This window comes from Somniosus microcephalus, chromosome 3, assembly GCF_052327205.1.
Source record: "Somniosus microcephalus isolate GS21.2 chromosome 3, FLI_Smic_1.0, whole genome shotgun sequence".
Taxonomy (NCBI): domain Eukaryota; kingdom Metazoa; phylum Chordata; class Chondrichthyes; order Squaliformes; family Somniosidae; genus Somniosus; species Somniosus microcephalus.
The window spans coordinates 117086168-117110876 of NC_140989.1; the positions used below are offsets into that span (position 1 = coordinate 117086168).

A 24709-nucleotide genomic window follows, 5' to 3' on the forward strand; every position below is an offset into this window, starting at 1 on the left:
ATCAAGGTTCCTCTGCACACCGACAGCTGTTCTCTTCTCGGCGAGAATGCTGGCAACAGTGGTTCGCCATGTGCTGGCCATCCCTTCACCGTTAAATCATAGACCCTGGAGAGTGTCGGGTCATTTTGTGTTTCCTTTTCTATGTTTGCATTCGTCACAGGTAGACATTCGACTATGGTCGAGTGGAATATCTCCACAGGATCCACTGCAGGTGCTTCTTCCACCGTCGGCAACGGTAGGCGCGACAATCCATCAGCATTCCCATGCTGTTTAGTTCCTTTGTACTCGATGTCATATTGGTGTGCCCCTAGGAAAAGGAACCACCTCTGTAGCCGTTGTGCTGCCATTATCGGGACGCCCTTCTGAGGGTTGAAAATGGAGACAAGAGGTTGATGATCAGTTAGTAAAGTAAATTTCTGACCATGCAGGTAGTGATTGAACTTCTTCACCCCCCACACCAGGCTGAGGGCCTCTCTGTCAATCTGGGCGTAGTTACGCTCGGCTGAAGTTAACGAGCGTGACGCAAAAGCTATCGGCCTCTCTGAACCATCAAGGAATTTACGTGACAGTACCGCTCCAATGCCGTAGGGAGACGCATCACACGCCAGTCTTATCGGTAATGATGGGTTGTAGTGAGCCAATACTTCTCTTGAAGTGATTAGGTCTTTACTCTTCTGAAAGGCCCGCTTACATTCATCGCTCCATTTCCATGCTACTCCAGTTTGTAGTAGGGCGTTCAGTGGGTGCAGAATTGTGGACAAATTCGGCAAAAACTTATGGTGGTAATTCACCAATCCGAGGAATGACCTCAGTTGCGACACATTTTCAGGCGCTGGAGCCTTAACTACCGCTTCAATTTTGTATGGGGACTTATGTAACCCCTCTTCATCAATCACGTGGCCACAATACGATATCTGTTTCTTAAAAAACTCGCACTTGGGGCGATTGGCTCGTAGCCCATGTTCTCTTAGTCTAGTGAGCACCTGCTCTAGGTTGGCAAGGTGTTCACTGTCATCTTCACCTGTCACTAGGATGTCGTCCAAGTAACACTGAGTCCCCGGAATCCCTTGCAGGACTTGTTCCATCGCTCTTTGCCATATCGCCGGAGCTGATGCTACTCCGAATACCAGTCGATTATACTGGTAAAGACCTTTGTGAGTGTTTATCGTGAGATACTTCCTAGAGGATTCTTCAACCTCCATCTGCAAATATACTTGTGCTAGGTCAATTTTTGTAAAACGCTTCCCTCCAGATAGTGAGGCGAAAATATCTTCTATCCTCGGGAGAGGATACTGTGCTGTGTGAAGGACTGGGTTCACCGTCACCTTGAAGTCCCCACAGATGCGAACCTTCCTTGGTTCCTCAGACGTATTGTTTAACGTTTTCTTCATGACAGGAACGATGGGTGTCGCCCACTCGCTCCAGTCCACCTTAGATAACACGCCTGCATTCTCCAGATTCTCCAGCTCTGCCTCGATGGCTGGGCGAATTGCATACGGTACCTGTCTTGCTTTGAAAAACTTGGGAATTGCATTCTCTTCTATTTTTATCGAGGCCGTTACGCCTTTAAGAGTTCCCAGTTCTTGTTGAAATACCTCTTTGGCTGTAGCTAAGATTTTTGACAATCGTCCAGGTGTGACGTCGTCATCCTTTTTACCAGCCACAGTCAGTGCCTGAATGGAGTGCCAGTCTAAACTTATCTTTCTGATCCATTCACGTCCCAATAACGGTGGTCCACCATCTTGCAGTATGTACAGATACAATTTCTGTATTTCCTTGCCGTTGTATTCGACAGGCACCCTTATTTTCCCTCTGGGGTATACTTTCTGCCCCGTATACGTCTTCAAGACAATGGATGTCTCTTTCAAGGGTATGTGTGAGAATAGCCACTCGTAGTCTCGTCGATTCATGACGGTCAGGGCTGATCCTGTATCCAATTCCATTTTGACTTGGGACCCTGCTATCGTGAGGGTGACCCAAATGGTTCGGTGATCCTCTTTTGCGATTACGTTGTGAAGTTTGAGACAGCTTAGTCTCTTGTTCCCGGAGTCACTATCGCTCTTCTGGTCTTCGGAACTACTGTCCGTCATCTTTTGTACTTTCCTGTACTGTTCCTTAGTAGCCTTTTTGTTGTCGTTAGTCTTCTTCCCAGACCTGCAAACTCGTGCAATGTGTCCCATCTTTCCGCATTGCCTGCATATTTTGTCCTTGGACCAGCAGTCCTTCTGGTCATGGGTTGTTCTGCCGCAGCGATAACATTTTTCAAATTCCCGTGTCATTTCATAGGTGCCGTATTCCTGTGGCTTTTGCTGTATTTCCGCAGCTCCCCTTGCTGCTGCTTCGTACGATACTGCCACGCTGAAAGCCTTATCTAGCGTCAGCTCTTTCTCTGAGAGCACCCTCTTCTGGGTTCCTTCACTCAGGAGTCCACAGACAAATTTGTCCCGTAGGGTATCTGCCAGTCCTGCTCCGAACTGGCAGTGCTTTGATAGCTTGCGTAGTTCCGTAAGGTAATCAGCATTGCTCTCATCTTTATGCTGATTTCTTTTGTGGAATTTAAATCTTTCTGCTATCAGCAGCGGTGTAGGATTTAGGTGTTCCTGTAGGATATCAACAATTTCGTTAAAACTCTTCGCCATCGGTTTGGCTGGAGTAATCAGGTTCCACAATAGGCCGTACGTTCTTGCGCCCATTAAGTTTAGTAGTACCGATGCCTTTTTCTCATCGGCTACTTCGTTTGCCTTGCAATATACTTCGACTCTTTCCACATACGTGGTCCAGTCTTCTATTGCATTATCAAAGGCAGTGATATTGCCAGTCTTCGGCATCTTGGAAATCTAAGATGGCGCCTCCCGCGCTTTGCCTTCTTCCCCGATTGAACAAAATGGCGCCTCCCGCGCTTTGCCTTCTTCCCCACTGGATTAAGATGGCGCCTCCCGTGCTTTCTGTCTTCGCCGCTGCTGCTAGCGCTGCTGCTGGTGTTTTTATGCCTTGATGGCGACGCCCTATGTTCTTTGCGCACTTCCCCCCCGCGCTGCTGCTAACGCCGCTCTCCGCGGTCCCCGTGGCAAACTGCAGCTCCTCGCGGCTTTCTGCACTTCTAATTTCTTTTATTTTCCCGTCATCAGAGCAAACCCTACGGGACACTTTCCTCCCTCTTCTCGGGTCTGTACGCTGCCCGGCTTCGTAGCAGCGGCCGCGCCCTGTGTGCTCCACCCTCTCTCTCTCTCTCCTCTTCCCGACAACGCTGCTCGGCCCCGTTGAAAAGCCACCTGATCGAGCTCTAGCCCGCCGCAGCCCAGGAAGGATCAGTGTACTACCTGCCACCAGCCCGATTAGCTGGAACACCATAGACAGGATAACCAAGCCCCGCTCTCGACAGCCTCTCCTGCAAATCTTCAACTCCGATGAATCAGAGGCGGTTGCCCACGGTCGACGCCCGTTTCTTCTGTTTGTTTTTTTTTCTTTCTTCTGGCCTCGACCTCTAACAACTTCGCTTCAGGGATGGATCCCCATGAGGTGATGCAGAACTGTAGGTAAGTTCGGATCTGCTCGTCGCCAGTATTATGTCCGTGTGTAATTGAGACACGGACTACAGGAGTTGGTTACAACAGATGTTTACTGAGTGGAGACAACACTGGAACTACTATGCAAAGTTACTACACAGGCTTATATACGGGGGTGGTCACTACCAGTACTGCAGTATACAGGGGCTGCAGAATATAGTTCTTTCTGCAAAGCACATACACTACAGAACCAACCAGGGAACAGGCTATTTTAGATCTTGTATTTTGTAATGAGACAGGGTTAATTAGCAACCTCATAGTAAAGGATCCTCTGGGGCAGAGTGATCATAATATGATAGAATTTCACATTCAGTTTGAGAGTGACTTGCCTAAGTCCGAAACTAGAGTCTTATACTTAAATAAAGCCAATTGCATAGGTATGAGGGGCGAGTTGGCTAAGGTAGATTGGAAAAATAGATTAAAAGTTATGGTGGTAGTTATGGTGGCTAGCATTTAAATAAATATTTCATAATTCTCAACAAAAATACATTCCATTCAGAAACAAAAACTCCACGGGAAAAGTAATCCAACCGTGGCTAACTAAAGAAGTTAAGGATAGCATTAGATTGAAAGAAGAAGCTTATAATGTTGCGAAGAATAGTAGTAAGCCTGAGGATTGGGAGAGTTTCAGAAACCAGCAAAGGATGACCAAAAAATTGATAAAAAGGGAAAAAATAGAATGAGAGAAAACTAGCAAGAAATAGAAAAGCAGATTTTAAGAGCTTCTACAATTATGTAAAAAGGAAGAGAGTAGCAAAAGTAAACATTGGTCCCTTAGAGGCTGAGACAGGAGAAATTATTATGGGGAATATGAAATGACAGAGAGAGAGAGAGAGAGAGAGAGAGTGAGAGTGCTCCCACTGAGACAGAGAGAGAAAGAGAGAGAGAGAGAGTGCTCCCACTGAGACACAGAGAGAGTGCTCCCACTGGGACAGAGAGAGAGAGAGAGTGCTCCCACTGAGCTCTGATTGGGTCTAAGCCGAAGCCAGCATGAAAGTGCAGCCAAACCAGTATCGCAACTCAAGGTCAATTAGCATTAGAATCAAGCAGTTAACACTTGATCTTAGCCAAAAGGCCGAGAATTGTTGGTTTATTCCCTTATACTCTGCCTCTCTTTGTGCTTGGCTGCAGGTTAAATGCCTTTAATTGGTTTGGGCGGAGTTTTCTGCGTAAGTTTTGGGTGTGGAAATGCATGAATGTGACCAGTGATGGCTACTTTTGATTGTTGAGTCTTTGACCTTTCAATCATTTGCAGAGTATGTATGATCTTGTGGATTTACACATTTGTGACTAGCTGTAAACTGTGGCAGCTTTGAGCCCATTGTTGTATGGGTTGTTGTACTTTTAAGAGCAGAGCAGAGCAGCGGCAGCAGCAGAGAGCTGCTTTGAAATGTCACCAGAACCTCGGCCCCTATTACTTTTTTACTTATAATTTTTTCCACCCCTTTGTTTTGGGTCCTCGTTTCCCCCCCCCCTGCCCACCCCCGCGTTTCCTTTTGTTTCTCTCTCTCACCTGGCAGCTGTCTCTTACCTGCCAGTACACTTCACACCTAATCTCAGCTGCCTTTTGTCTCCACGGGCCTATTACCATCTCGTCTGGCTTCGAATACCTTTTATTGTCTCCTTTTTCTTCTTTTGTTCGATCGCAGTCTTGCCTTCGATCTATTTTCTTTTCTTTCCAGTTTTGAAGAAGGGTTTCGACCCGAAACGTCAACTCAAATTTCTCTCCACGGATGTTGCCTGACCTGCTGAGTTTTTCCAGCATTTTCTGTTGTTATTTCTGCTGAAAGACAAGTTGTGAGCTGTATTTGCAAGTGAAATGACTTTTGGTATTTGGAATGTAGACTGAGCTGAGAGTGTGAGCGTAGCAGCATGCAAGGTTTGTCAGCAGCATTTAGTGGTTTTAAATTTGAGAGCGAATGTACAGAGCGGTCGCCTGTGTTTGTTTTGAAATTGTTCCTTGGTGTGTTAGATTTTGAAATGTACACGTGGTGGGGAAAAAAAGTAAAGAAAAGAAAGTGGATGTTTTTCATGAAGCTGTTTTTAATTTTTGAAAATCTCCCGAGAGGGAGGTGCACCGTTCCCAGAGGCACTGCAATACCAGGTCGATGCGTGGAGTGGACGGAGCAAGCCCCTATTCCATCTCCCTGTTCCAAAAATCAATTTAATATATGGTCCCCAGATAGGGGACGTATCAGATATTAAACTGATAAGAACAGATACTACACTTGATCTTAGCCAAAAGGCCGAGAAGCGATACCCGCGCGGCCCAAACTGTTCTCAGCTCCTGTTTGCCCTCCCTCTGTTAAGTCAGGCTGACTGTGCCCAAAGACGTATAACTGCTGATGTTTTCACTGTTGGGATATTTTCTAACAGAAGATTAGTTTACAGAAGTTGCCTTTTTTCCTTTTTCAGTGAAACTGCTTCATAGATATGTAAATTGACAGTATTCCACCAATCAGATGGGAGAGGGTTGTGCCTGTCCGCATGTACGTCACTGTCAGAGGCTGCTGTGCAACAAAAACGTTTTACACCAGTTGCGTGAGTGACAATGCAACAACCAACTGACAAAGTGCTGAGGTGATCTGGGTGCATAACTGCACACTTACCTATGTTGAAGAGCTTTTGAATCAAGTAGTATATAGGCCCCCTAACAGTAGCTATACCGTTGGACAGAATATTAATCAAGAAATAGTAGGAGCTTGTAACAAAGGTAATGCAATAATCGTGGGGGACTTTAATCTTCTCATAGACTGGACAAATCAAATTGGCAAAGGTAGCCTGGAGGACGACTTCATGGAATGCATTCGGGACAGTTTCCTAGAACAATACGTCATGGAACCTATTATGTCCGTGTGTAATTGAGACACGGACTACAGGAGTTGGTTACAACAGATGTTTACTGAGTGGAGACAACACTGGAACTACTATGCAAAGTTACTACACAGGCTTATATACAGGGGTGGTCACTACCGGTACTGCAGTATACAGGGGCTGCAGAATATAGTTCCTTCTGCAAAGTACATACACTACAATTCCTCCCCTTTTAGCTAAACAGTACATAACATTCGATTAATAACTAAATAACATATTTACAATTACAGTCGCTATACATTAGCTGAAGTTAAGCAATTATAAGTTCAGTCTTTGAGGAGGCTTCCTGATTCTGTCTGGATAACGCCTCTTTGGGGTATCAGGTTCTTCTGGCAAAGTTGATTCGGAATCAACGTCGTTGTTTTGTTCGTCTGCTTCCAATATCACCGATTCTGAGGTAGATGCAATTGGTACTTCGGTTTCATCACCAGGTGTATCGGATCGTGGTGTGGAATTGACGTTTTCCAGCGACTCTAGAATCTGGTCAGCATGGCGTCTTACAATGCTCTCTCCAACATCCACGGTATACATTAGAGGTCCTTGCCGTGTGCAGATCGTTCCTGGCTGCCATTTCTCTGTGCGGTAGTCCCGGGCCAAAACTGGTTGACCTATCTTAAAACTCCTGGTCGGCCTTTCATTCATATTCTGAAACTGCCTGTTCTCCACATCTCTTCTGATGTTTGGCTTAACCAAATCCAAGCGGCATCGTGGTCTTCGATTGAAGAACATCATGGCTGGAGTTTGGTTGGTAACCGCATGTGTCGCATTCCGGAGGCAAACAAGAAGTTATCCACCTTGTGTTGTAGGGGTATGTCTTCATTACACATTGCCTTGATAGCCTTCTTGAATGTTTGAACGAACCTCTCAGCCAATCCATTGGTGGCTGGATGATATGGGGCGGATGTGTAATGCTTAACACCATTGTTCTTTAAGAACCTCCAGAACTCTTCAGACACAAACTGCGGTCCATTGTCGGAGCAAATCTATTCAGGCAGCCCATTTCTGGCGAATATGGTTCGTAAGACTGTGATAGTTTTTTCTGTGGTGGTTGAGGACATTTTTATTACCTCTGGCCACTTTGAATGTGCATCCACCGCAATTAAAAACATTGAGTCCATAAATGGACCAGCAAAATCAATGTGCACCCTTTGCCATGGAGATGAGGGCCACTCCCATGGATGTAGAGGGGCTTGTGGTGGGGCGTTTTGGACCTTCTGGCATCCTGTACAGCTCTTGGTCATCTCTTCGATTTCTCTATCGATTCCCGGCCACCACACAAACGCTCTGGCTAAGTTCTTCATTTTTACCCCTCCCAGGTGACCCTCATGAAGCTCATTGAGCACTCTATCCTTCAATTTGGGTGGAATTACTACTCTGGATCCACACATCAAGGTTCCTCTGCACACCGACAGCTGTTCTCTTCTCGGCGAGAATGCTGGCAACAGTGGTTCGCCATGTGCTGGCCATCCCTTCACCGTTAAATCATAGACCCTGGAGAGTGTCGGGTCATTTTGTGTTTCCTTTTCTATGTTTGCATTCGTCACAGGTAGACATTCGACTATGGTCGAGTGGAATATCTCCACAGGATCCACTGCAGGTGCTTCTTCCACCGTCGGCAACGGTAGGCGCGACAATCCATCAGCATTCCCATGCTGTTTAGTTCCTTTGTACTCGATGTCATATTGGTGTGCCCCTAGGAAAAGGAACCACCTCTGTAGCCGTTGTGCTGCCATTATCGGGACGCCCTTCTGAGGGTTGAAAATGGAGACAAGAGGTTGATGATCAGTTAGTAAAGTAAATTTCTGACCATGCAGGTAGTGATTGAACTTCTTCACCCCCCACACCAGGCTGAGGGCCTCTCTGTCAATCTGGGCGTAGTTACGCTCGGCTGAAGTTAACGAGCGTGACGCAAAAGCTATCGGCCTCTCTGAACCATCAAGGAATTTACGTGACAGTACCGCTCCAATGCCGTAGGGAGACGCATCACACGCCAGTCTTATCGGTAATGATGGGTTGTAGTGAGCCAATACTTCTCTTGAAGTGATTAGGTCTTTACTCTTCTGAAAGGCCCGCTTACATTCATCGCTCCATTTCCATGCTACTCCAGTTTGTAGTAGGGCGTTCAGTGGGTGCAGAATTGTGGACAAATTCGGCAAAAACTTATGGTGGTAATTCACCAATCCGAGGAATGACCTCAGTTGCGACACATTTTCAGGCGCTGGAGCCTTAACTACCGCTTCAATTTTGTATGGGGACTTATGTAACCCCTCTTCATCAATCACGTGGCCACAATACGATATCTGTTTCTTAAAAAACTCGCACTTGGGGCGATTGGCTCGTAGCCCATGTTCTCTTAGTCTAGTGAGCACCTGCTCTAGGTTGGCAAGGTGTTCACTGTCATCTTCACCTGTCACTAGGATGTCGTCCAAGTAACACTGAGTCCCCGGAATCCCTTGCAGGACTTGTTCCATCGCTCTTTGCCATATCGCCGGAGCTGATGCTACTCCGAATACCAGTCGATTATACTGGTAAAGACCTTTGTGAGTGTTTATCGTGAGATACTTCCTAGAGGATTCTTCAACCTCCATCTGCAAATATGCTTGTGCTAGGTCAATTTTTGTAAAACGCTTCCCTCCAGATAGTGAGGCGAAAATATCTTCTATCCTCGGGAGAGGATACTGTGCTGTGTGAAGGACTGGGTTCACCGTCACCTTGAAGTCCCCACAGATGCGAACCTTCCTTGGTTCCTCAGACGTATTGTTTAACGTTTTCTTCATGACAGGAACGATGGGTGTCGCCCACTCGCTCCAGTCCACCTTAGATAACACGCCTGCATTCTCCAGATTCTCCAGCTCTGCCTCGATGGCTGGGCGAATTGCATACGGTACCGGTCTTGCTTTGAAAAACTTGGGAATTGCATTCTCTTCTATTTTTATCGAGGCCGTTACGCCTTTAAGAGTTCCCAGTTCTTGTTGAAATACCTCTTTGGCGGTAGCTAAGATTTTTGACAATCGTCCAGGTGTGACGTCGTCATCCTTTTTACCAGCCACAGTCAGTGCCTGAATGGAGTGCCAGTCTAAACTTATCTTTCTGATCCATTCACGTCCCAATAACGGTGGTCCACCATCTTGCAGTATGTACAGATACAATTTCTGTATTTCCTTGCCGTTGTATTCGACAGGCACCCTTATTTTCCCTCTGGGGTATACTTTCTGCCCCGTATACGTCTTCAAGACAATGGATGTCTCTTTCAAGGGTATGTGTGAGAATAGCCGCTCGTAGTCTCGTCGATTCATGACGGTCAGGGCTGATCCTGTATCCAATTCCATTTTGACTTGGGACCCTGCTATCGTGAGGGTGACCCAAATGGTTCGGTGATCCTCTTTTGCGATTACGTTGTGAAGTTTGAGACAGCTTAGTCTCTTGTTCCCGGAGTCACTATCGCTCTTCTGGTCTTCGGAACTACTGTCCGTCATCTTTTGTACTTTCCTGTACTGTTCCTTAGTAGCCTTTTTGTTGTCGTTAGTCTTCTTCCCAGACCTGCAAACTCGTGCAATGTGTCCCATCTTTCCGCATTGCCTGCATATTTTGTCCTTGGACCAGCAGTCCTTCTGGTCATGGGTTGTTCTGCCGCAGCGATAACATTTTTCAAATACCCGTGTCATTTCATGGGTGCCGTATTCCTGTGGCTTTTGCTGTATTTCCGCAGCTCCCCTTGCTGCTGCTTCGTACGATACTGCCACGCTGAAAGCCTTATCTAGCGTCAGCTCTTTCTCTGAGAGCACCCTCTTCTGGGTTCCTTCACTCAGGAGTCCACAGACAAATTTGTCCCGTAGGGTATCTGCCAGTCCTGCTCCGAACTGGCAGTGCTTTGATAGCTTGCGTAGTTCCGTAAGGTAATCAGCATTGCTCTCATCTTTATGCTGATTTCTCTTGTGGAATTTAAATCTTTCTGCTATCAGCAGCGGTGTAGGATTTAGGTGTTCCTGTAGGATATCAACAATTTCGTTAAAACTCTTCGCCATCGGTTTGGCTGGAGTAATCAGGTTCCACAATAGGCCGTACGTTCTTGCGCCCATTAAGTTTAGTAGTACCGATGCCTTTTTCTCATCGGCTACTTCGTTTGCCTTGCAATATACTTCGACTCTTTCCACATACGTGGTCCAGTCTTCTATTGCATTATCAAAGGCAGTGATATTGCCAGTCTTCGGCATCTTGGAAATCTAAGATGGCGCCTCCCGCGCTTTGCCTTCTTCCCCGATTGAACAAAATGGCGCCTCCCGCGCTTTGCCTTCTTCCCCACTGGATTAAGATGGCGCGTCCCGTGCTTTCTGTCTTCGCCGCTGCTGCTAGCGCTGCTGCTGGTGTTTTTATGCCTTGATGGCGACGCCCTATGTTCTTTGCGCACTTCCCCCCCGCGCTGCTGCTAACGCCGCTCTCCGCGGTCCCCGTGGCAAACTGCAGCTCCTCGCGGCTTTCTGCACTTCTAATTTCTTTTATTTTCCCGTCATCAGAGCAAACCCTACGGGACACTTTCCTCCCTCTTCTCGGGTCTGTACGCTGCCCGGCTTCGTAGCAGCGGCCGCGCCCTGTGTGCTCCACCCTCTCTCTCTCTCTCCTCTTCCCGACAACGCTGCTCGGCCCCGTTGAAAAGCCACCTGATCGAGCTCTAGCCCGCCGCAGCCCAGGAAGGATCAGTGTACTACCTGCCACCAGCCCGATTAGCTGGAACACCATAGACAGGATAACCAAGCCCCGCTCTCGACAGCCTCTCCTGCAAATCTTCAACTCCGATGAATCAGAGGCGGTTGCCCACGGTCGACGCCCGTTTCTTCTGTTTGTTTTTTTTTCTTTCTTCCTTCTGGCCTCGACCTCTAACAACTTCGCTTCAGGGATGGATCCCCATGAGGTGATGCAGAACTGTAGGTAAGTTCGGATCTGCTCGTCGCCAGTATTATGTCCGTGTGTAATTGAGACACGGACTACAGGAGTTGGTTACAACAGATGTTTACTGAGTGGAGACAACACTGGAACTACTATGCAAAGTTACTACACAGGCTTATATACGGGGGTGGTCACTACCAGTACTGCAGTATACAGGGGCTGCAGAATATAGTTCTTTCTGCAAAGCACATACACTACAGAACCAACCAGGGAACAGTCTATTTTAGATCTTGTATTTTGTAATGAGACAGGGTTAATTAGCAACCTCATAGTAAAGGATCCTCTGGGGCAGAGTGATCATAATATGATAGAATTTCACATTCAGTTTGAGAGTGACTTGCCTAAGTCCGAAACTAGAGTCTTATACTTAAATAAAGCCAATTGCATAGGTATGAGGGGCGAGTTGGCTAAGGTAGATTGGAAAAATAGATTAAAAGTTATGGTGGTAGTTATGGTGGCTAGCATTTAAATAAATATTTCATAATTCTCAACAAAAATACATTCCATTCAGAAACAAAAACTCCACGGGAAAAGTAATCCAACCGTGGCTAACTAAAGAAGTTAAGGATAGCATTAGATTGAAAGAAGAAGCTTATAATGTTGCGAAGAATAGTAGTAAGCCTGAGGATTGGGAGAGTTTCAGAAACCAGCAAAGGATGACCAAAAAATTGATAAAAAGGGAAAAAATAGAATGAGAGAAAACTAGCAAGAAATAGAAAAGCAGATTTTAAGAGCTTCTACAATTATGTAAAAAGGAAGAGAGTAGCAAAAGTAAACATTGGTCCTTTAGAGGCTGAGACAGGAGAAATTATTATGGGGAATATGAAATGACAGAGAGAGAGAGAGAGAGAGAGAGAGAGAGTGCTCCCACTGAGACAGAGAGAGAAAGAGAGAGAGAGAGAGTGCTCCCACTGAGACACAGAGAGAGTGCTCCCACTGGGACAGAGAGAGAGAGAGAGTGCTCCCACTGAGCTCTGATTGGGTCTAAGCCGAAGCCAGCATGAAAGTGCAGCCAAACCAGTATCGCAACTCAAGGTCAATTAGCATTAGAATCAAGCAGTTAACACTTGATCTTAGCCAAAAGGCCGAGAATTGTTGGTTTATTCCCTTATACTCTGCCTCTCTTTGTGCTTGGCTGCAGGTTAAATGCCTTTAATTGGTTTGGGCGGAGTTTTCTGCGTAAGTTTTGGGTGTGGAAATGCATGAATGTGACCAGTGATGGCTACTTTTGATTGTTGAGTCTTTGACCTTTCAATCATTTGCAGAGTATGTATGATCTTGTGGATTTACACATTTGTGACTAGCTGTAAACTGTGGCAGCTTTGAGCCCATTGTTGTATGGGTTGTTGTACTTTTAAGAGCAGAGCAGAGCAACGGCAGCAGCAGAGAGCTGCTTTGAAATGTCACCAGAACCTCGGCCCCTATTACTTTTTTACTTATAATTTTTTCCACCCCTTTGTTTTGGGTCCTCGTTTCCCCCCCCCCTGCCCACCCCCGCGTTTCCTTTTGTTTCTCTCTCTCACCTGGCAGCTGTCTCTTACCTGCCAGTACACTTCACACCTAATCTCAGCTGCCTTTTGTCTCCACGGGCCTATTACCATCTCGTCTGGCTTCGAATACCTTTTATTGTCTCCTTTTTCTTCTTTTGTTCGATCGCAGTCTTGCCTTCGATCTATTTTCTTTTCTTTCCAGTTTTGAAGAAGGGTTTCGACCCGAAACGTCAACTCAAATTTCTCTCCACGGATGTTGCCTGACCTGCTGAGTTTTTCCAGCATTTTCTGTTGTTATTTCTGCTGAAAGACAAGTTGTGAGCTGTATTTGCAAGTGAAATGACTTTTGGTATTTGGAATGTAGACTGAGCTGAGAGTGTGAGCGTAGCAGCATGCAAGGTTTGTCAGCAGCATTTAGTGGTTTTAAATTTGAGAGCGAATGTACAGAGCGGTCGCCTGTGTTTGTTTTGAAATTGTTCCTTGGTGTGTTAGATTTTGAAATGTACACGTGGTGGGGAAAAAAAGTAAAGAAAAGAAAGTGGATGTTTTTCATGAAGCTGTTTTTAATTTTTGAAAATCTCCCGAGAGGGAGGTGCACCGTTCCCAGAGGCACTGCAATACCAGGTCGATGCGTGGAGTGGACGGAGCAAGCCCCTATTCCATCTCCCTGTTCCAAAAATCAATTTAATATATGGTCCCCAGATAGGGGACGTATCAGATATTAAACTGATAAGAACAGATACTACACTTGATCTTAGCCAAAAGGCCGAGAAGCGATACCCGCGCGGCCCAAACTGTTCTCAGCTCCTGTTTGCCCTCCCTCTGTTAAGTCAGGCTGACTGTGCCCAAAGACGTATAACTGCTGATGTTTTCACTGTTGGGATATTTTCTAACAGAAGATTAGTTTACAGAAGTTGCCTTTTTTCCTTTTTCAGTGAAACTGCTTCATAGATATGTAAATTGACAGTATTCCACCAATCAGATGGGAGAGGGTTGTGCCTGTCCGCATGTACGTCACTGTCAGAGGCTGCTGTGCAACAAAAACGTTTTACACCAGTTGCGTGAGTGACAATGCAACAACCAACTGACAAAGTGCTGAGGTGATCTGGGTGCATAACTGCACACTTACCTATGTTGAAGAGCTTTTGAATCAAGTAGTATATAGGCCCCCTAACAGTAGCTATACCGTTGGACAGAATATTAATCAAGAAATAGTAGGAGCTTGTAACAAAGGTAATGCAATAATCGTGGGGGACTTTAATCTTCTCATAGACTGGACAAATCAAATTGGCAAAGGTAGCCTGGAGGACGACTTCATGGAATGCATTCGGGACAGTTTCCTAGAACAATACGTCATGGAACCTATTATGTCCGTGTGTAATTGAGACACGGACTACAGGAGTTGGTTACAACAGATGTTTACTGAGTGGAAACAACACTGGAACTACTATGCAAAGTTACTACACAGGCTTATATACAGGGGTGGTCACTACCGGTACTGCAGTATACAGGGGCTGCAGAATATAGTTCCTTCTGCAAAGTACATACACTACAATTCCTCCCCTTTTAGCTAAACAGTACATAACATTCGATTAATAACTAAATAACATATTTACAATTACAGTCGCTATACATTAGCTGAAGTTAAGCAATTATAAGTTCAGTCTTTGAGGAGGCTTCCTGATTCTGTCTGGATAACGCCTCTTTGGGGTATCAGGTTCTTCTGGCAAAGTTGATTCGGAATCAACGTCGTTGTTTTGTTCGTCTGCTTCCAATATCACCGATTCTGAGGTAGATGCAATTGGTACTTCGGTTTCATCACCAGGTGTATCGGATCGTGGTGTGGAATTGACGTTTTCCAGCGACTCTAGAATCTGGTCAGCATGGCGTCTTACAATGCTCTCTCCAACATCCACGGTATACATTAGAGGTCCTTGCCGTGTGCAGATCGTTCCTGGCTGCCATTTCTCTGTGCGGTAGTCCCGGGCCAAAACTGGTTGACCTATCTTAAAACTCCTGGTCGGCCTTTCATTCATATTCTGAAACTGCCTGTTCTCCACATCTCTTCTGATGTTTGGCTTAACCAAATCCAAGCGGCATCGTGGTCTTCGATTGAAGAACATCATGGCTGGAGTTTGGTTGGTAACCGCATGTGTCGCATTCCGGAGGCAAACAAGAAGTTATCCACCTTGTGTTGTAGGGGTATGTCTTCATTACACATTGCCTTGATAGCCTTCTTGAATGTTTGAACGAACCTCTCAGCCAATCCATTGGTGGCTGGATGATATGGGGCGGATGTGTAATGCTTAACACCATTGTTCTTTAAGAACCTCCGGAACTCTTCAGACACAAACTGCGGTCCATTGTCGGAGCAAATCTATTCAGGCAGCCCATTTCTGGCGAATATGGTTCGTAAGACTGTGATAGTTTTTTCTGTGGTGGTTGAGGACATTTTTATTACCTCTGGCCACTTTGAATGTGCATCCACCGCAATTAAAAACATTGAGTCCATAAATGGACCAGCAAAATCAATGTGCACCCTTTGCCATGGAGATGAGGGCCACTCCCATGGATGTAGAGGGGCTTGTGGTGGGGCGTTTTGGACCTTCTGGCATCCTGTACAGCTCTTGGTCATCTCTTCGATTTCTCTATCGATTCCCGGCCACCACACAAACGCTCTGGCTAAGTTCTTCATTTTTACCCCTCCCAGGTGACCCTCATGAAGCTCATTGAGCACTCTATCCTTCAATTTGGGTGGAATTACTACTCTGGATCCACACATCAAGGTTCCTCTGCACACCGACAGCTGTTCTCTTCTCGGCGAGAATGCTGGCAACAGTGGTTCGCCATGTGCTGGCCATCCCTTCACCGTTAAATCATAGACCCTGGAGAGTGTCGGGTCATTTTGTGTTTCCTTTTCTATGTTTGCATTCGTCACAGGTAGACATTCGACTATGGTCGAGTGGAATATCTCCACAGGATCCACTGCAGGTGCTTCTTCCACCGTTGGCAACGGTAGGCGCGACAATCCATCAGCATTCCCATGCTGTTTAGTTCCTTTGTACTCGATGTCATATTGGTGTGCCCCTAGGAAAAGGAACCACCTCTGTAGCCGTTGTGCTGCCATTATCGGGACGCCCTTCTGAGGGTTGAAAATGGAGACAAGAGGTTGATGATCAGTTAGTAAAGTAAATTTCTGACCATGCAGGTAGTGATTGAACTTCTTCACCCCCCACACCAGGCTGAGGGCCTCTCTGTCAATCTGGGCGTAGTTACGCTCGGCTGAAGTTAACGAGCGTGATGCAAAAGCTATCGGCCTCTCTGAACCATCAAGGAATTTACGTGACAGTACCGCTCCAATGCCGTAGGGAGACGCATCACACGCCAGTCTTATCGGTAATGATGGGTTGTAGTGAGCCAATACTTCTCTTGAAGTGATTAGGTCTTTACTCTTCTGAAAGGCCCGCTTACATTCATCGCTCCATTTCCATGCTACTCCAGTTTGTAGTAGGGCGTTCAGTGGGTGCAGAATTGTGGACAAATTCGGCAAAAACTTATGGTGGTAATTCACCAATCCGAGGAATGACCTCAGTTGCGACACATTTTCAGGCGCTGGAGCCTTAACTACCGCTTCAATTTTGTATGGGGACTTATGTAACCCCTCTTCATCAATCACGTGGCCACAATACGATATCTGTTTCTTAAAAAACTCGCACTTGGGGCGATTGGCTCGTAGCCCATGTTCTCTTAGTCTAGTGAGCACCTGCTCTAGGTTGGCAAGGTGTTCACTGTCATCTTCACCTGTCACTAGGATGTCGTCCAAGTAACACTGAGTCCCCGGAATCCCTTGCAGGACTTGTTCCATCGCTCTTTGCCATATCGCCGGAGCTGATGCTACTCCGAATACCAGTCGATTATACTGGTAAAGACCTTTGTGAGCGTTTATCGTGAGATACTTCCTAGAGGATTCTTCAACCTCCATCTGCAAATATGCTTGTGCTAGGTCAATTTTTGTAAAACGCTTCCCTCCAGATAGTGAGGTGAAAATATCTTCTATCCTCGGGAGAGGATACTGTGCTGTGTGAAGGACTGGGTTCACCGTCACCTTGAAGTCCCCACAGATGCGAACCTTCCTTGGTTCCTCAGACGTATTGTTTAACGTTTTCTTCATGACAGGAACGATGGGTGTCGCCCACTCGCTCCAGTCCACCTTAGACAACACGCCTGCATTCTCCAGATTCTCCAGCTCTGCCTCGATGGCTGGGCAAATTGCATACGGTACCGGTCTTGCTTTGAAAAACTTGGGAATTGCATTCTCTTCTATTTTTATCGAGGCCGTTACGCCTTTAAGAGTTCCCAGTTCTTGTTGAAATACCTCTTTGGCGGTAGCTAAGATTTTTGACAATCGTCCAGGTGTGACGTCGTCATCCTTTTTACCAGCCACAGTCAGTGCCTGAATGGAGTGCCAGTCTAAACTTATCTTTCTGATCCATTCACATCCCAATAACGGTGGTCCACCATCTTGCAGTATGTACAGATACAATTTCTGTATTTCCTTGCCGTTGTATTCGACAGGCACCCTTATTTTCCCTCTGGGGTATACTTTCTGCCCCGTATACGTCTTCAAGACAATGGATGTCTCTTTCAAGGGTATGTGTGAGAATAGCCGCTCGTAGTCTCGTCGATTCATGACGGTCAGGGCTGATCCTGTATCCAATTCCATTTTGACTTGGGACCCTGCTATCGTGAGGGTGACCCAAATGGTTCGGTGATCCTCTTTTGCGATTACGTTGTGAAGTTTGAGACAGCTTAGTCTCTTGTTCCCGGAGTCACTATCGCTCTTCTGGTCTTCGGAACTACTGTCCGTCATCTTTTGTACTTTCCTGTACTGTTCCTTAGTAGCCTTTTTGTTGTCGTTAGTCTTCTTCCCAGACCTGCAAACTCGTGCAATGTGTCCCATCTTTCCGCATTGCCTGCATATTTTGTCCTTGGACCAGCAGTCCTTCTGGTCATGGGTTGTTCTGCCGCAGCGATAACATTTTTCAAATTCCCGTGTCATTTCATGGGTGCCGTATTCCTGTGGCTTTTGCTGTATTTCCGCAGCTCCCCTTGCTGCTGCTTCGTACGATACTGCCACGCTGAAAGCCTTATCTAGCGTCAGCTCTTTCTCTGAGAGCACCCTCTTCTGGGTTCCTTCACTCAGGAGTCCACAGACAAATTTGTCCCGTAGGGTATCTGCCAGTCCTGCTCCGAACTGGCAGTGCTTTGATAGCTTGCGTAGTTCCGTAAGGTAATCAGCATTGCTCTCATCTTTATGCTGATTTCTCTTGTGGAATTTAAATCTTTCTGCTATCAGCAGCGGTGTAGGATTTAGGTGTTCCTGTAGGATATCAACAATTTCGTTAAAACTCTTCGCCATCGGTTTGGCTGGAGTAATCAGGTTCCACAATAGGCCGTACGTTCTTGCGCCCATTAAGTTTAGTAGTACCGATGCCTTTTTCTCATCGGCTACTTCGTTTGCCTTGCAATATACTTCGACTCTTTCCACATACGTGGTCCAGTCTTCTATTGCATTATCAAAGGCAGTGATATTGCCAGTCTTCGGCATCTTGGAAATCTAAGATGGCGCCTCCCGCGCTTTGCCTTCTTCCCCGATTGAACAAAATGGCGCCTCCCGCGCTTTGCCTTCTTCCCCACTGGATTAAGATGGCGCCTCCCGCGCTTTCTGTCTTCTCCGCTGCTGCTAGCGCTGCTGCTGGTGTTTTTATGCCTTGATGGCGACGCCCTATGTTCTTTGCGCACTTCCCCCCCGCGCTGCTGCTAACGCCGCTCTCCGCGGTCCCCGTGGCAAACTGCAGCTCCTCGCGGCTTTCTGCACTTCTCATTTCTTTTATTTTCCCGTCATCAGAGCAAACCCTACGGGACACTTTCCTCCCTCTTCTCGGGTCTGTACGCTGCCCGGCTTCGTAGCAGCGGCCGCGCCCTGTGTGCTCCACCCTCTCTCTCTCTCTCCTCTTCCCGACAACGCTGCTCGGCCCCGTTGAAAAGCCACCTGATCGAGCTCTAGCCCGCCGCAGCCCAGGAAGGATCAGTGTACTACCTGCCACCAGCCCGATTAGCTGGAACACCATAGACAGGATAACCAAGCCCCGCTCTCGACAGCCTCTCCTGCAAATCTTCAACTCCGATGAATCAGAGGCGGTTGCCCACGGTCGACGCCCGTTTCTTCTGTTTGTTTTTTTTTCTTTCTTCCTTCTGGCCTCGACCTCTAACAACTTCGCTTCAGGGATGGATCCCCATGAGGTGATGCAGAACTGTAGGTAAGTTCGGATCTGCTCGTCGCCAGTATTATGTCCGTGTGTAATTGAGACACGGACTACAGGAGTTGGTTACAACAGATGTTTACTGAGTGGAGACAACACTGGAACTACTATGCAAAGTTACTACACAGGCTTATATACGGGGGTGGTCACTACCAGTACTGCAGTATACAGGGCTGCAGAATATAGTTCTTTCTGCAAAGCACATACACTACAGAACCAACCAGGGAACAGGCTATTTTAGATCTTGTATTTTGTAATGAGACAGGGTTAATTAGCAACCTCATAGTAAAGGATCCTCTGGGGCAGAGTGATCATAATATGATAGAATTTCACATTCAGTTTGAGAGTGACTTGCCTAAGTCCGAAACTAGAGTCTTATACTTAAATAAAGCCAATTGCATAGGTATGAGGGGCGAGTTGGCTAAGGTAGATTGGAAAAATAGATTAAAAGTTATGGTGGTAGTTATGGTGGCTAGCATTTAAATAAATATTTCATAATTCTCAACAAAAATACATTCCATTCAGAAACAAAAACTCCACGGGAAAAGTAATCCAACCGTGGCCAACTAAAGAAGTTAAGGATAGCATTAGATTGAAAGAAGAAGCTTATAATGTTGCGAAGAATAGTAGTAAGCCTGAGGATTGGGAGAGTTTCAGAAACCAGCAAAGGATGACCAAAAAATTGATAAAAAGGGAAAAAATAGAATGAGAGAAAACTAGCAAGAAATAGAAAAGCAGATTTTAAGAGCTTCTACAATTATGTAAAAAGGAAGAGAGTAGCAAAAGTAAACATTGGTCCTTTAGAGGCTGAGACAGGAGAAATTATTATGGGGAATATGAAATGACAGAGAGAGAGAGAGAGAGAGAGAGAGAGAGTGCTCCCACTGAGACAGAGAGAGAAAGAGAGAGAGAGAGAGTGCTCCCACTGAGACACAGAGAGAGTGCTCCCACTGGGACAGAGAGAGAGAGAGAGAGTGCTCCCACTGAGACAGAGAGAGAAAGAGAGAGAGAGAGAGTGCTCCCACTGAGACACAGAGAGAGTGCTCCCACTGGGACAGAGAGAGAGAGAGTGCTCCCACTGAGCTCTGATTGGGTCTAAGCCGAAGCCAGCATGAAAGTGCAGCCAAACCAGTATCGCAACTCAAGGTCAATTAGCATTAGAATCAAGCAGTTAACACTTGATCTTAGCCAAAAGGCCGAGAATTGTTGGTTTATTCCCTTATACTCTGCCTCTCTTTGTGCTTGGCTGCAGGTTAAATGCCTTTAATTGGTTTGGGCGGAGTTTTCTGCGTAAGTTTTGGGTGTGGAAATACATGAATGTGACCAGTGATGGCTACTTTTGATTGTTGAGTCTTTGACCTTTCAATCATTTGCAGAGTATGTATGATCTTGTGGATTTACACATTTGTGACTAGCTGTAAACTGTGGCAGCTTTGAGCCCATTGTTGTATGGGTTGTTGTACTTTTAAGAGCAGAGCAGAGCAGCGGCAGCAGCAGAGAGCTGCTTTGAAATGTCACCAGAACCTCGGCCCCTATTACTTTTTTACTTATAATTTTTTCCACCCCTTTGTTTTGGGTCCTCGTTTCCCCCCCCCTGCCCACCCCCGCGTTTCCTTTTGTTTCTCTCTCTCACCTGGCAGCTGTCTCTTACCTGCCAGTACACTTCACACCTAATCTCAGCTGCCTTTTGTCTCCACGGGCCTATTACCATCTCGTCTGGCTTCGAATACCTTTTATTGTCTCCTTTTTCTTCTTTTGTTCGATCGCAGTCTTGCCTTCGATCTATTTTCTTTTCTTTCCAGTTTTGAAGAAGGGTTTCGACCCGAAACGTCAACTCAAATTTCTCTCCACGGATGTTGCCTGACCTGCTGAGTTTTTCCAGCATTTTCTGTTGTTATTTCTGCTGAAAGACAAGTTGTGAGCTGTATTTGCAAGTGAAATGACTTTTGGTATTTGGAATGTAGACTGAGCTGAGAGTGTGAGCGTAGCAGCATGCAAGGTTTGTCAGCAGCATTTAGTGGTTTTAAATTTGAGAGCGAATGTACAGAGCGGTCGCCTGTGTTTGTTTTGAAATTGTTCCTTGGTGTGTTAGATTTTGAAATGTACACGTGGTGGGGAAAAAAAGTAAAGAAAAGAAAGTGGATGTTTTTCATGAAGCTGTTTTTAATTTTTGAAAATCTCCCGAGAGGGAGGTGCACCGTTCCCAGAGGCACTGCAATACCAGGTCGATGCGTGGAGTGGACGGAGCAAGCCCCTATTCCATCTCCCTGTTCCAAAAATCAATTTAATATATGGTCCCCAGATAGGGGACGTATCAGATATTAAACTGATAAGAACAGATACTACACTTGATCTTAGCCAAAAGGCCGAGAAGCGATACCCGCGTGGCCCAAACTGTTCTCAGCTCCTGTTTGCCCTCCCTCTGTTAAGTCAGGCTGACTGTGCCCAAAGACGTATAACTGCTGATGTTTTCACTGTTGGGATATTTTCTAACAGAAGATTAGTTTACAGAAGTTGCCTTTTTTCCTTTTTCAGTGAAACTGCTTCATAGATATGTAAATTGACAGTATTCCACCAATCAGATGGGAGAGGGTTGTGCCTGTCCGCATGTACGTCACTGTCAGAGGCTGCTGTGCAACAAAAACGTTTTACACCAGTTGCGTGAGTGACAATGCAACAACCAACTGACAAAGTGCTGAGGTGATCTGGGTGCATAACTGCACACTTACCTATGTTGAAGAGCTTTTGAATCAAGTAGTATATAGGCCCCCTAACAGTAGCTATACCGTTGGACAGAATATTAATCAAGAAATAGTAGGAGCTTGTAACAAAGGTAATGCAATAATCGTGGGGGACTTTAATCTTCTCATAGACTGGACAAATCAAATTGGCAAAGGTAGCCTGGAGGACGACTTCATGGAATGCATTCGGGACAGTTTCCTAGAACAATACGTCATGGAACCTATTATGTCCGTGTGTAATTGAGACACGGACTACAGGAGTTGGTTACAACAGATGTTTACTGAGTGGAGACAACACTGGAACTACTATGCAAAGTTACTACACAGGCTTATATACAGGGGTGGTCACTACCGGTACTGCAGTATACAGGGGCTGCAGAATATAGTTCCTTCTGCAAAGTACATACACTACAATTCCTCCCCTTTTAGCTAAACAGTACATAACATTCGATTAATAACTAAATAACATATTTACAATTACAGTCGCTATACATTAGCTGAAGTTAAGCAATTATAAGTTCAGTCTTTGAGGAGGCTTCCTGATTCTGTCTGGATAACGCCTCTTTGGGGTATCAGGTTCTTCTGGCAAAGTTGATTCGGAATCAACATCGTTGTTTTGTTCGTCTGCTTCCAATATCACCGATTCTGAGGTAGATGCAATTGGTACTTCGGTTTCATCACCAGGTGTATCGGATCGTGGTGTGGAATTGACGTTTTCCAGCGACTCTAGAATCTGGTCAGCATGGCGTCTTACAATGCTCTCTCCAACATCCACGGTATACATTAGAGGTCCTTGCCGTGTGCAGATCGTTCCTGGCTGCCATTTCTCTGTGCGGTAGTCCCGGGCCAAAACTGGTTGACCTATCTTAAAACTCCTGGTCGGCCTTTCATTCATATTCTGAAACTGCCTGTTCTCCACATCTCTTCTGATGTTTGGCTTAACCAAATCCAAGCGGCATCGTGGTCTTCGATTGAAGAACATCATGGCTGGAGTTTGGTTGGTAACCGCATGTGTCGCATTCCGGAGGCAAACAAGAAGTTATCCACCTTGTGTTGTAGGGGTATGTCTTCATTACACATTGCCTTGATAGCCTTCTTGAATGTTTGAACGAACCTCTCAGCCAATCCATTGGTGGCTGGATGATATGGGGCGGATGTGTAATGCTTAACACCATTGTTCTTTAAGAACCTCCGGAACTCTTCAGACACAAACTGCGGTCCATTGTCGGAGCAAATCTATTCAGGCAGCCCATTTCTGGCGAATATGGTTCGTAAGACTGTGATAGTTTTTTCTGTGGTGGTTGAGGACATTTTTATTACCTCTGGCCACTTTGAATGTGCATCCACCGCAATTAAAAACATTGAGTCCATAAATGGACCAGCAAAATCAATGTGCACCCTTTGCCATGGAGATGAGGGCCACTCCCATGGATGTAGAGGGGCTTGTGGTGGGGCGTTTTGGACCTTCTGGCATCCTGTACAGCTCTTGGTCATCTCTTCGATTTCTCTATCGATTCCCGGCCACCACACAAACGCTCTGGCTAAGTTCTTCATTTTTACCCCTCCCAGGTGACCCTCATGAAGCTCATTGAGCACTCTATCCTTCAATTTGGGTGGAATTACTACTCTGGATCCACACATCAAGGTTCCTCTGCACACCGACAGCTGTTCTCTTCTCGGCGAGAATGCTGGCAACAGTGGTTCGCCATGTGCTGGCCATCCCTTCACCGTTAAATCATAGACCCTGGAGAGTGTCGGGTCATTTTGTGTTTCCTTTTCTATGTTTGCATTCGTCACAGGTAGACATTCGACTATGGTCGAGTGGAATATCTCCACAGGATCCACTGCAGGTGCTTCTTCCACCGTCGGCAACGGTAGGCGCGACAATCCATCAGCATTCCCATGCTGTTTAGTTCCTTTGTACTCGATGTCATATTGGTGTGCCCCTAGGAAAAGGAACCACCTCTGTAGCCGTTGTGCTGCCATTATCGGGACGCCCTTCTGAGGGTTGAAAATGGAGACAAGAGGTTGATGATCAGTTAGTAAAGTAAATTTCTGACCATGCAGGTAGTGATTGAACTTCTTCACCCCCCACACCAGGCTGAGGGCCTCTCTGTCAATCTGGGCGTAGTTACGCTCGGCTGAAGTTAACGAGCGTGATGCAAAAGCTATCGGCCTCTCTGAACCATCAAGGAATTTACGTGACAGTACCGCTCCAATGCCGTAGGGAGACGCATCACACGCCAGTCTTATCGGTAATGATGGGTTGTAGTGAGCCAATACTTCTCTTGAAGTGATTAGGTCTTTACTCTTCTGAAAGGCCCGCTTACATTCATCGCTCCATTTCCATGCTACTCCAGTTTGTAGTAGGGCGTTCAGTGGGTGCAGAATTGTGGACAAATTCGGCAAAAACTTATGGTGGTAATTCACCAATCCGAGGAATGACCTCAGTTGCGACACATTTTCAGGCGCTGGAGCCTTAACTACCGCTTCAATTTTGTATGGGGACTTATGTAACCCCTCTTCATCAATCACGTGGCCACAATACGATATCTGTTTCTTAAAAAACTCGCACTTGGGGCGATTGGCTCGTAGCCCATGTTCTCTTAGTCTAGTGAGCACCTGCTCTAGGTTGGCAAGGTGTTCACTGTCATCTTCACCTGTCACTAGGATGTCGTCCAAGTAACACTGAGTCCCCGGAATCCCTTGCAGGACTTGTTCCATCGCTCTTTGCCATATCGCCGGAGCTGATGCTACTCCGAATACCAGTC

General features: G+C 46.2%; 3 non-coding genes across 3 annotated transcripts; all 3 read right to left on the reverse strand.

Moving 5' to 3' along the window:
- Positions 1 to 5633: 5633 nt before the first annotated feature.
- On the reverse strand, positions 5634 to 5824 carry LOC147121291 (U2 spliceosomal RNA). Its single transcript, XR_015077798.1, has one exon. It is a non-coding gene; the product is annotated as a U2 spliceosomal RNA (small nuclear RNA).
- Positions 5825 to 13461: 7637 nt separating this feature from the next.
- On the reverse strand, positions 13462 to 13652 carry LOC147121292 (U2 spliceosomal RNA). The gene has a single exon (XR_015077799.1). It is a non-coding gene; the product is annotated as a U2 spliceosomal RNA (small nuclear RNA).
- Positions 13653 to 21384: 7732 nt separating this feature from the next.
- Positions 21385 to 21575, reverse strand: LOC147121293 (U2 spliceosomal RNA). Its single transcript, XR_015077800.1, has one exon. It is a non-coding gene; the product is annotated as a U2 spliceosomal RNA (small nuclear RNA).
- Positions 21576 to 24709: the final 3134 nt, after the last annotated feature.